Source organism: Jatropha curcas, chromosome 6 (genome assembly GCF_041381405.1).
Source record: "Jatropha curcas cultivar XTBG-Jc1 chromosome 6, XTBG_Jcur_1.0, whole genome shotgun sequence".
NCBI classification, from domain to species: Eukaryota; Viridiplantae; Streptophyta; class Magnoliopsida; order Malpighiales; family Euphorbiaceae; genus Jatropha; species Jatropha curcas.
The window spans coordinates 5896030-5909693 of NC_143156.1; the positions used below are offsets into that span (position 1 = coordinate 5896030).

Genomic DNA, 13664 nt, shown 5'->3' on the forward strand with positions numbered 1-13664 from the left:
TCAAAACAAGTATTCCATGACTTAGATGCTTGTTTAAGCCCATAAATGGACCTATTCAATTTGCAAAGCAAATTTTCTTGTCCATTGTTTATGAAACCTTCTGGTTGCTTCATATAGATGCATTCATCAAGACTTCCATTTAGGAAAGCTGTCTTGACATCCATTTGCCAAATCTCATAATCATAATGAGCTGCAATGTATAGAAGAGTTCTAATAGACTTTAGCATGGCTACCGGCGAAAAAGTTTCCTCATAATCGATCCCTTCTTTCTGAGTAAACCCTTTCGCAACGAGCCTTGCCTTATAAGTTTGCACTTTACCGTCTATACCCCTCTTTTTCTTATAGATCCACTTGCATCCGATGGGTTTAACCCCTTCAGGTGGTTCTACAAGTTCCCAGACTTGATTAGAGTACATGGACTCCATCTCAGATTTCATAGCTACAAGCCACTTATCAACATCTTTATCTTGTAGTGCTTCATCGTAACAGACAGGTTCAATAGTCACTTCTTCAGGGATTCTATCAAAAGCTTCTCCCAAAAGTGTATATCGAACCGGTGGTCGTCTAATTCTCCCACTACGACGAAGTACTATAGGTTCTGCAATCACACCTTCATTTTGCTGTGGCTGTAAAGCTGGCAAGTCCATGACTGGTGGGACTACATCTTGATCATGTTCTGGAACTTCAACATGTCTGTCATCACCAGGAGGCAATGAAATGTTAGAAGCCCCAACATTGTGCTCCTGTATATTTGGATCAACAGCTGCCACTTCAGTTTCTACATAACTCCCACTACTTTCAGGTGGTAGTGAAATGTTAGGTATTGAATATTCAGGCTGATGTTGATTTACTGGTCGACTAACATTTCTTCCACTACGACTAGGCAATGGAATGTCAGCTCCAACCATTGATGGTTTAGGTTGTTGTTCTAATGGAAAGGTTCTAGTTGGTATATTTTCTCCTCTCAATTCATACAAGGCTAATCGACTTTTGGGAATATGGTTTTTAATATAGTCTTCCTCAAGATAATGTGCATTGGTGCTAACAATGACCGTTTTATCTTGAGAACTATAAAATAAACCACCTTTCGTTCCTCTAGGATATCCAATAAAGAAGCATAAGTCTGTTTTGATTCCAACTTATCTGCTTTCCCTTTCAGCACATGGGCTGGACAACCCCACATCCGAACATGTCTTAGACTTGGCTTTCGCCCAGTCCACAGTTCTGTAGGAGTTTTAGGTACTGACTTAGATGGAACCAAATTCAGAATATATGCTGCCGTTTCTATGGCATACCCCCAAAACGAAATGGGCAAATCTGAATAACTCATCATTGATCTAACCATTTCCATAAGCGTCCTATTTCTTCTTTCTGCTACACCATTCTGTTGTGGCATACCAGGTGCAGATAACTGTGAAGTAATTCCTTGTTCTGATAAGTAATGAATTCCCTAGAGAGGTATTCGCCACCACGGTCAGACCGTAACGACTTGATATATTTTCCATGTCGTTTCTCCGTTTCTGCCTTGAACTCTTTGAATTTCTCAAAGCATTCAGACTTACGACGCAACAGGTAAATGTATCCATATCTTGAGTAATCATCTGTGAAAGTCACAAAATACTCAAAACCACCCCTAGCTTGGACACTCATTGGACCACACAAATCAGAATGAATTAATTCAAGTACATCATTAGTTCTATTACCCTTTATAGGAAAAGGCCTCTTAGTCATTTTACCTTCTAAACAAGATTCACAGGTTGGTAGTGCCTCCACTTTCAATGAACTCAATGGTCCATCCTTGACCAACCTAGAAATCCTATCTAAATTAATATGACCAAGCCTTAAATGCCACAAATAGGTATGACTAAATTCAATAGGACGTTTTCTTTTCAATGGAACAATGACATCAAAGTTATTAACTTCAGAATTAGGAATTTGCAGTTCAGGTGAAACTTTGAGAATAAAAAGATCATCAATCATTGAGCCAGAACATATCATTTGTTTTCTAAATTTAATAACGACAGAATCATCATAAAATTCATTAAAACAAACCGAATATCCATTCTTGCTCAAACTAGAAACTGAAATTAAATTCCTTCTAATTGAAGGTACATATAAAACATCCTTCAAAAACAAAGTTCTATTATTCTCAAAATTCAAAGAAACATTTCCTATAGCTAGAACTGCAACTTTTGTGCCATCTCCCAGAAAAATGCTTACATCTCCTTTATTTAGCTGACGAGTTACCTGAAACCCCTGCAATGAATTGCAGACATGATTAGTGGCTCCAGAATCTACACACCATTGGAGTGTAGTCAACACCGCTAAACAAGTTTCAACTATCAGCATATAAAACAGAGACATACCTTGCTTTTTCTTGGCTAACCATGTTGGACATTGTGACTTCCAGTGCCCAGGTTGCTTGCAGTGAAAACACTTACCCTTAGGCTTTTTCACAGCAACACTTGCACTAGTAGATGCACCACTTGTTTTAGGCTTAGCCTTGTGAGCATTTTTCTTCTTCTTACCCTTGTTCTGGGCAGAAGAAGAACCTCGCTCAACATTAAGCACAACAGGTGCAGCTCCTTGCTTAATGATAGTCTCAGCAGCCACCAGCTCATTCAGCAACTTAGACAGAGTGAAATCCATCTTATTCATGTTATAGTTCAAACGAAACTGCTGAAAACTGGCTGGCAAAGTGTTCAAGATCATTTCTATCTGTGTAGCATTGTCAACCTCAGCACCAAGAACCTCCATGTCATTCAGAAGACTCATCATCTTCAAGACATGAGTTCTAACTGGAGTTCCCTCCTCCATTTTGGAAGTAAGAATCTCCCTCAGTGCATTTTGCCTTGCTGCACTAGTTTGATCTCCAAACATCTCCTTGAGATTTTCGAGCATGTCAAAAGCTGTGTCCATCTTCTGATGCTGATGTTGCAAAACATTTGACACAGAAGCCAAAATGTAACATCGCGCCATCTCATCAGCTTTAACCCATTTCTGGTAAGTTCTAGTGACCTCCTCAGAGGCACCCTCACCGGGTTTTTCAGGACAAACTTCAGTAAGCACAAACTTATACTCCTCAGCAGTAAGCAAAATGTCCAAATTCCTCTTCCAATCAACATAGTTTGGACCCTCAAGTTTGTTTTGGGTTAAGATGTTTGCAAGGGGACTGAATGATGCCATTTCTATATCATGCATTAAACAAAAATAGCATATCAATAATAAACATTGAATAAATCAAATTGCAAATATACAACATTGATATCACAATTCAAAAAAAAATACACATTCACAACATTCATGAATAGCAACCTCGATGGGAGAATTCAACCAATCACATGTTTTGTATATTATAATTAGATAAGACCGGCACATACTACTCGATGGGAGATAACATGCCTCTTAAATTAACATTAATGTGTGAGAAAATATTACATCTGATTCATGTCACTAATTAATTTACTCAGATGGAGAGTTAAATCAATACAGACAAATTAGACTAGCTCAGTAATTATATTAAAACATGACATCTTCCGATGGGGAAGAAATGCAAATAATTACAACTAGAAAGTAATAAAAAACCACTCACAAATTAATTCATATAATTAAAATAAATTAATTATAATCAAAATTGCAAAATAATATATTTTTAAGACAATTTTGCAAATAAAATTAACATTTTTGGTTGAAAATGTTAAAAATTTAGTGTTCTGGTCTATTTATGCAAAAAAAAAATAAAACATTCTGGGTTTATCTTGCAAAAATAGAAAAGTTCTGGGCCATTTCGTAAGTTTCAGAACTTATTTGGACTATTTTGCATAAAATAGAAACTATTGGGCCAAAATTGCAAAAACCGAAAATAGTCTAGGCAATTTTAATAAAATCAGAAACAATCAGGGTCACTTTATAATTTAAATAACTCCAGGGGGCCAAAACGGAATAACTGATACTTTCTGGGTCAAAATATAAAAAATTAAAGTCCAGGGGTTAAAATATAATAAACAGAAGATCCAGGGTCAAAAAAATAAAAACTTAAAGATCAGGGGTCAAAATATAAAATTTAAAAAATTGAGGGATCAGATGGGAATTTTGGCAAGCAACAGCTTCTTCTTCACGAAGAAGCCCTAGCCGCCGCCCCTTTTCCTTTCAACCTCCATTAACGCCGCTGCCCTTTTTTTTTTTTTTTTTTTCTCGTTGCCCCTCTACTGATCTTCAAAACAAAAACCAAATTTTATTTTTTCTTGCCCCTCTCCTGTTCATCAAAACAAAATCCAATATATATATATATATATATATATATATATATATATATATATATATATATATATATTAATGCCCATTAAAAACCACAGTTTCAAAAAAAAGTTTGTATCAGTTACTGCACTTTTGTGCTACTGTCCTTCAAAAACTCTTGAAGCTCTCTTAACCACGTACCAATCAAACAATCAAAACAGATTATAGATACACGATTGAAACATGACAAAATAGCCACCATCATACAGTTTCGTATGGCTCTGATACCAATTGATGGGAGCGGGTATAAAGCGAAAACAACCCTTAACGAAACCATATGAGGCAAACTAAAAATATTATCGAACAAATCAATAAACTGACCTCTTGAAGCGCAGAATCGCTCACCGGTCTTCTTTCCAGAGATCTTGGAGTCACCCACGATCTTCTGCAGTAATCCCTAATTATCTCTCTTTTGGAACTCTCTGAGTGGCAGAGAATAGAATAACGTGCGTCTCTCTATTCTTAGGGTTTTCCAATCTTATATTAAAAAAAAACCTCTCTTCGATAGGAAGATATTTTTTTAATATAAAATAAATTAAATAAAAAATTATTTAATTAAAATAATTATCAATTATTTTAAAACTAAATAATTTATCTATTATTTAATACACCCTTAACTTTCCAAATAATTAGGGCACTACAGGGACCGCAGGAATAAAATAAATCAGGCTACTAATTGTAATAAGAACCTATATAGACCAACATATTCTTATTATAATTAATCATGAATTATTCCACTAAAAACTCATGACTGAACTCCTTATTTATTTTACAATTCCACAACATAATAAAATAATGTTCCCCACGTTAAGATTACAGATGCTGTCATTTAAATAACTTACTGACAATTTATTTAAATCACAATATAACTTTAAGATTGTCGCTCAACTTATTTCATGTGTCGGATTCAATATCCACCTGCAGGGTTTGCACTATGAAACCTTATAAGCTTACTTAAAGTGCATCATCAATCTCTAAACCGAGACATGGATTCTATCATTAATTAATATTTCACAAACACAAAATATCTTTGCCCAATTCACCGAGAATATTATTCCAATAATGAAACTCACCCTTTAATGAATCAAAGCACAAGACAATCAATGTTTGCTCATATTAAAATAAATCAAGATTAAAAACAATAAACATTATTTCTAATGTCCTAGAGAATATGTTTAACAGTCAGTACTAAACATTCATTCTCTACTTGGTCCAATTAAATACATACAAAATGTACTAATCACAATTATTGTTCATATGCTAATAACATTTATTTAATGCAAATTTCCAATTAAATACAAAGAAATAATTGTCTATAGAAAATCATTCATAGCTATACTATTACATAGTTAATAGTATATCTCTATCATTCACAAGCTCGTCCAAACACCAGGGAGAACATGCATAATTTTCCGAGAAAATGACCACTGAGATATATGATTTATCAATTATTGCCAAGAGGGATGAAGAGATGTCTTCACCCCTGTCAAGTTTTTCATCCACAAAAGCAACTATTTCATTTTGACTCAAAGCTTTGTGGAGGTGACTGAGAAATACATCCCGGACATCTTCACCTCTAAAATTAACGAACGCATCGTACTGCTTCTCCAGTTTCTTCAGTGGGGAAGTGGAAGAAGAAGCCATAATATATTACTCTAATAAAAACAAAAAAAAAAAAAAAAAAAAAAAAAAAAAAAAAGAGAGAGAGAGAGAGAGAGAGAGTTTACAGATATATAGTTGGAGATAAGACTCCAAGATTTCCACTGCAATTACTCCGAAGGAAGGAGATTACACATTTAAAAGCATCAGACAGAATTCTGATCTACTTTAATCATTTAATGACCAAAAGTGAAAATCATAGAAGAAAATAAGAATCTTTCCTCTCTTTTTGAAAAAATAAATAAGTTAATTTAAAAAGAGTGAAAACACTCATAAAAAGAATCAATAAAAAATCTGTTGAAGTTACAGGCGGAGATAAGAATGTTATTGTAGCGATACTTTTAGTACAGTACCTTGACTAAATTTATCTGCGGTTGAGGTGAAATTTCCTTCTGAATCTCGGTTAATTGAATCTCCTACCCCCGGAATTATACGTGCCCCATAATCAAAGTAAAATATGGTGAAAGGACAGATAGTAATATTCTGTTAGTGGGCAATATGATGATGCAACGTGTTGATGATGTCATGACTATTAAATTTCAACCCAATTTTACGTTAGCAACTAGTTATATGGCAAAAAATCCATTAATTATCACCGAATCAGCTGCCATGTCATAAAAATTGATTTCCATTAGTTTGTCACGTAAACTGGAGACAGCTAATTGTAATATTTTATAAATTTAGATATTCAATCATTGTTGTTTTTCGTTGAGACATCAAAATAGAAAAAATATAAAAAGTTCAGACACTAATATAGAATAATTTTCCCTTAAAAATTTAATACTAGTGGAGTAATCTTAGCTCACGGGAAAGAGAATGAACGCCTTGAGGAAGGAATAATTTGATTTCACTGCAGAATGAAGCAGAGAACTTGAGCAACTTAAGATAATACATCCTCTAAAGGTAATTTAATAATATATTAGTTGAAAAAATAAAGATAATTTAATTTTAATTAGTTATTAATTTGTCTATTTAAATATAAATTTTTTAGTTAATATATTTAAATATAAAACTTTATATGCAATTATATTGTAGCAAAATATGATTAAAGTTTTTTATTTTAAATAATATATCATTTTATATACTATTTATTTTTTAAATATGATAAGATTATAATAAATATATGATAATAATATAATTAAGTATACCAAATGAGACCAAGGATTACACTGACATTGATTATATTATCTTATTTTTTAAATATGATAAGATTATAATAAATATATCATTTTATATACTATTTACAATTGACATTGATTATATTATTTTATTACTAAAATTTCTTATTACGTTTGATTAGTGTAAATAAATAAATAATATTTTTTAGGGTAAGTTGATAACATATTATTTTATATACTATAAATATATTAAATTAACTATATATTGAGAATACTAATTAAGAAGTTTTGTTCCATTCTGATTAGGAATTACTGAATTAGAATCCCACTGTATAAAAACTTTGTCCTATCATATATATATATATATATATATATATATATATATATATATATATATATATATATATATATATGTTTAGTTTAAATTGCTTTTGGTATCAAGAATTTGTTTATTTTTGTTGTCAATAATTTTTGGTTTTGCTGTCAAGAATATGTTCTTATTGGCTTAATAATTATTTTTATATATAACTGCATATGCTATATCATTATATTTTTTTTAACACTTTTGTGGGAGATAACAATGATATGAAAGAATAAATTGATATTCAACATGATGATACTCACAAAAATAATGAAGTATTAGAATGTTAGTCACGAGAATGGATTATTAAGAAAATAATATTAGTTGATTTTAGGAGAAATATTATATTTTTATTATCTATTTATTTTAATATTTTATTCTAGAAAATATTTATTACCTCCTCTAACATTCAAACTCTGGATTCAAGAAAATAAATTGTTGAGTAAAATTATATATCAAGTTAGCTAATGGATTTAATTATTTATAATATTGAATGTTCAAAATATTAATAAAACAAAAATTGACTAAGAATAAGGTAAAATATTCTTAATATCATTGATGATTTTATTATAATATATCAGTTTAGATACACTTAGGTTTCATGCTGACACGTCCTAACTGCTGCTAACAACAGTTCCAACTTGAATTTCACCAAATCTCATAAATTATATACTAAATTAAGAAAAATATTATAAGAACTATGAATTTGATTATTAATTTTACATTTAATTAACTATTTGGCCAAATTTAATCTTAAACCATTACTCCAAGAACCCTAGCTATGACTTAGCTCAATTCATTCCATGAAACTTAAAACTAATTGAGAAAGAAGGTGAATTAACAAGAGGTTTATAGATATACAAAAGTTAAAAATATAAGTGAGAACAATGAGTAACGTATAACAAAAAAATATGTATGTGTAAATGTAAAAATTATCAAGACGAACAGTTACTAAATCAAATGAATTTACTATCAAAAAAAAAATCATGATAATTAAAATTAGATTTTAAAAAATAATAGTATTATATAATATAAAAAATTTAAAAACTAATTTTCAATTAAAAACAACAAGTATTAACATGTACAACACATGTTAAAAAAAAAAACTAGTATTATATAATGTATAATATTACATATGATAATATATACATAAAGTGGTAATATTCCATATTATACGGTAATACAATATAATATGATAATGCTATTTGATGAATACTAACTAAGGTATATATTAAATATAATAAGAATATAATATTTTTAAGAATTTTAATGTTATTGGTTAAAAAAATAAAATTAATTTAATTTTGAGTAGTTATATTATACTAAATAATATACATATTAAATGTGGTAAGTACATAATATGTTTAATTATCAATTTTAATAAATTTTTAATTTGGTTATAATTATTTTCTACAAATAACTTATTTTACAAAAAATAAATGTAATTTATTAGTTTATTAAGGAATATATTATAAGATTTATTGTTTGATATAAAATAGAAAATAAAACTCACCAGAAATATATACATATGATATAAAAATTATGACATAACATATTATATTAGTAAACCATGTAATATATTGAAGGAATTTTTTTCTAAAAAAAATAACTATAAAATTAATTATATGTTCAGCAAAAAAATTAAAAAAATTATAAATGATGTTCTAAAATAAAAATTGATATATTAAATTTTATAATAACTAATACTGATTTCTCACATTTTAATAATATAAATAGTTTATGATATTACATTAGATATAAAAAAAATTAAGTTAATTAAATTTAAATTGTTATATCAAAATTTAAATTGATTGATAAGTAATTTTATTTTCGTTAAATTTGGTTGTCAAATTATAGCAATTTATTATTATTATAAATATATAATTTTCTTAACAAATTATTTAATTATTGAATTTTATTATTTCATAAAACGTTATTTTTTTATTTTATGAATACTCTTAGATAATTTGTAATATAAATTGTTTACAACATTATAATTTATAACAAAAAATTAATAAAAAATAATATATAGAAATTAAATTACATTTACTTCCCAATAAATACAGATAATTTGTAAGGCACGTTCAAGAAAACTAGTCTATTTAAATAGAAATATCATTTGGGGAATGCAATTCTGAAATATAGTAATGGCAAAAAAAAGAAATGTATTAAAATTCTTTCCATCAATGACGATTATCATGTACTTTTTGCATTATCATCATCTCTATATAATAAGTCCATACCTCCAATTATAAAATGAATATAACAACATAAAAAAATAATGATAATGGCACAAACAAGATCTCTACTCCTTCTTCTTTCTTTCACTTGTTGTCTTTGCTCAAGCCATTGGTAATTTCTCTTTTGGTCTTCAAATTTATGTACGTGTGTTTGTATTTGTTTAGCATTTTTATTTATTTATTAAGAGATTCAATGAGCCGAAATAATACAATGACTAAATAATAAAAGGTAATTTTTCCTCTCATTCACCAAATTGACGAAAACTCTTATGGTCATGAGGACTCAAACTCGAGATCTCTCACTCTTCACACGTGTGTTCATTTACCATAGAAATAATTTTCTAGTAAGTTTTAATGTTTCTATTTAATTTTATATTTATATGTTATAGAAATGAGCGACGATCCAGACTTTAGCTGTGTTTTTAGCTCCCACACCTTGTATGTCCAGGTTTGATTATACCGGCCCATGCCTTGGAAAAATTCTTAGATAGAATCAGTTTACCACGTCAGCATTTTGCCATCAAATTCAATATTTTCAATATTATTGAAAATATTGCAATCAAATGCATTTTACTCAACAAATTAATTACATCAAACGTAAACATTCATTTAATCCATCTCTTTTGTTTTACTTTTTTTTTTATATATTTTTTATTATCTTACATATCTTCTCTCTAAAAAGTCTCAAAATTCTTTCTAATTTTATTTCGATTTTAGAATAATATTTGAAATAGGAAAAAAATAAAAAAAAGAAATGTATAATTTAGAAAGTTAAATAAAGTGAAGCAATTGAGTAAAATAGTTCATTTTGATTTTGTGATGAGAAAATTCTAGCTAAACCCACTTAATTGTATTAAAATAATCAATTTAGACATTTAATTGCAAATGTTTCTCATTCAAACACTAAAATAGAAAATACTAAAGAATTCAAACACTAAATTTATAATTATCCTATAATTTAAATTTTATTCTACAATGCTCTTTTTTTGGTTGAAAAAGATACGGTTAATCTGCTAATATCAATTGTGTTTCAGTGTAAAAAACAAGAAAAAATATGCGAGTGGAGTGGCGCAGAGTGAAAGAAATTGATGATTTAATGATTTTATGAGACAATGAAATGCATGGAATCAAATCAATCAGGATTCCCATAATTTTATTAAAATTATTTTTTTATCAAAAAATATAAATTGCTATTGTTATCAAATGCAAACAAGCAAAATTCATAATTAAGAATTTGCATAAAAAACATCAAATCAAATAATTTCAATTATTTACTCACCAACTGTCCGTTATGCAAAATTAACTGTTTTGATAGTTGTTAACTATTTTAATAACACTGAGCTGTTTTAATAGCGTGAATTAACTTTTTACAAAAACACTACCATAATTTTTAAATAGCCTCAAAACACGGTTACCAAACATAGCCTAAATAATTTAGAATAAGAAACTCGTTAGTTGTTACTTGTTGATTATTGAAAGCTAACCCCAAAAACAAATTAAAATTCTAGCCTTCATACCAAATATTTAAAGGTGAAACTCCCTTGTACTTCAAAAATGTTCAGTATATGAGTTAACGCTTCAACTTTATATAATAATAAATTAAAAAAAAAAATCTAATGACATCCTTTTAATTTTAGAATCACATATATTAAACATTTGGCCTTCTAAAATTGCACATTTTAAACAATGTTCAATTATTGAATAGATATTTGATAATTGTAATCATTCGAAAAAGCATCCAATGACAATAAATATAATTTTCTAAAGTCTAAAGTGTCCAACAGTAGTATTCAATAGATATATTTTTATAAGTTTAAGGGTTTAATACATCAAATGTAGAACTAAGGTGCCACTAGATATTTCTAGTAAAGCTCAGGCATCAATTTATACTTTTGTCTACTTAATAAAAGAGAAAGAATATGAGCAATCATCTTTCAACCATCTCAAATAGTTTCACGTCTGTTATCAATCTATTTTTTTGCTCAATACACATGCAAAAGAACAAATATAATTGTTCCTTTTACATGATTCATCTCTTTTTCCCTTTAAAATCACAATTTTTATTATTTTAATGATAGTATATTTTAACATTATTGATTAAAATTTTGATATATTTGTTACCTAAGTGTAGCAAGCCAAAACTTTTTGAAATTGACTTTCATGCTCCTTGACAATTAACAAAAGGAGTTCTAACGGCTTTAATTACTTTATTAGTGACAATATATGTTTTCCCAACCTCAAAACAATCATTGAAATGCTACATAGTAACTTATTTGGGTATGTTTAAAACCATAATAGCGGGCTTTCATTTGGAGCCACAATTCACCTTTTATATTTTAAATAAAAGGTTACCACTTAATTAGTTAGTCACAGATAATCATAATTTATTTATATGTTAACTTCACAGTATTGACAAGTGTACATTTAATAAGTATAGGTTAGTTCACTTGTAACCTGGAGTTCATGGGTTCAAGCCACATAAACAGCTTTCCTGTGAAAAGAATGGGGAAGGTTGTATGCATCAACCCTCCTCAGATCCCACAAATGTGGGATACTTCATGCACTGGCTCTCGCTTTTTTATATATGTTAAGTAATAAATTTGAGTCATTTTGCATATTTTTTTAATTGTATCCCTAGCCCTCACAGTCTAATATGCTTCGATACGGGGACACTGTGATAACAATTTTTAGAATCTTGGTGGTATCTTTTTAATGGCGGGGAGTTTAAGGACCTTATTTTGAAAACTTACATTAATGTTGTTATGCTTCAAGGATTAAAGTTATATGATGTTGATGTTATTAATTTGAAGCAAGCGGACCCCTTCTTGTGGCTCCTTGAGGGATATTTTTATTTTTTAGGATATGAGGTTTGTTTGTAATTGTAAGGCTTATAGTTCATCGGTTCTTTTTTCATTTTTGTTTTGTTATATGTTTGGGCCTTAGGGATCATAGCGTTGATGACATGATGGTTTATGATCTAAATAGGCCTTGGAAGAAACCTCTCTCCTCCCTGCCCCCTCCCCCCCCCCCCCCCCCCTCTCTCTCTCTCTCTCTCTCTCTCTCTCTCTCCTTCCTTGTCTCAGATGTCTTCTATGTATGTGAATTATGCTTGTTAGGTGGGTGCTTGAGTGGAGTTCAATCTGATTTGGCATTTGTGAGAAACCTATGCTTTTGAGTGGAGTTACTTGTAGTGTTAAGAGATTTGGTAGTTGCCTAAGGAAGTATGCTTTTGAGGAATTCTACCATTTGATGCTCAATTTACTTGGTTAATTTCCAATGAGCTTCATTTTCTCCAACTATAAATGGATTTTTTTTTTGTTTTAGTGATTTGGAGGATGCTTTGGAGTTATTATTTTGACTTGTGTTTGATAAATTCTTATCACATGAGACGGGCTCATACTTCTCTGGTTTGAGAATGTGGTTTTTTTCATCTTATTTTTGACAGACTGATGGAGGAATGGTGGGAATGATGCTGAATGAAAGGTTGATAAGACTTTATGCTTGTGAAATTTAGATTTCTAAAAGTAATTTCGGAATTGAAATGTTAATATTATTGAGGACATCCAAAATCTAAATCAAGAAGTATGGATATCCTTCAGCAAATTGATTAGTTGAATATATTGGAGGAAATAGGATGTAACCAGAAGCTGTTGATTTTCTTTTTTTAGGATTTTCAACGGTGTGCTGTTTTTTTATTTTTAATTTTTTTCCTGGTTGAAATTTAAACTAGATAAGAATGTTATACTATGTTGCACAGAAACCGAAACGTGGAAGCGTGGAAACGCGGAAATGAACACAGGGAAATGGTATTTTTAAAAATATAGAAAACGGAAACGTGGGAAAATGCGTAAATATGAAAAGTATAGGGTTTTATTTATAAAATACAAAAAAATAAATTATTATAAACCATTAAATATATTCAATAACAAGTCAAGTCCAATCAATATTTAATAATATCCAAAAGAATTACAAGTTTCATACTCATAAAAA

The 13664-nt window shown here is 29.4% G+C and overlaps 1 protein-coding gene across 1 annotated transcript in view; it reads right to left on the reverse strand.

Moving 5' to 3' along the window:
* LOC105650836 (disease resistance-like protein DSC1) overlaps positions 1–13664 on the reverse strand; it is a 49337-nt gene that overhangs the window by 28486 nt on the left and 7187 nt on the right. The gene's annotated exons all lie outside the window — the stretch shown is intronic.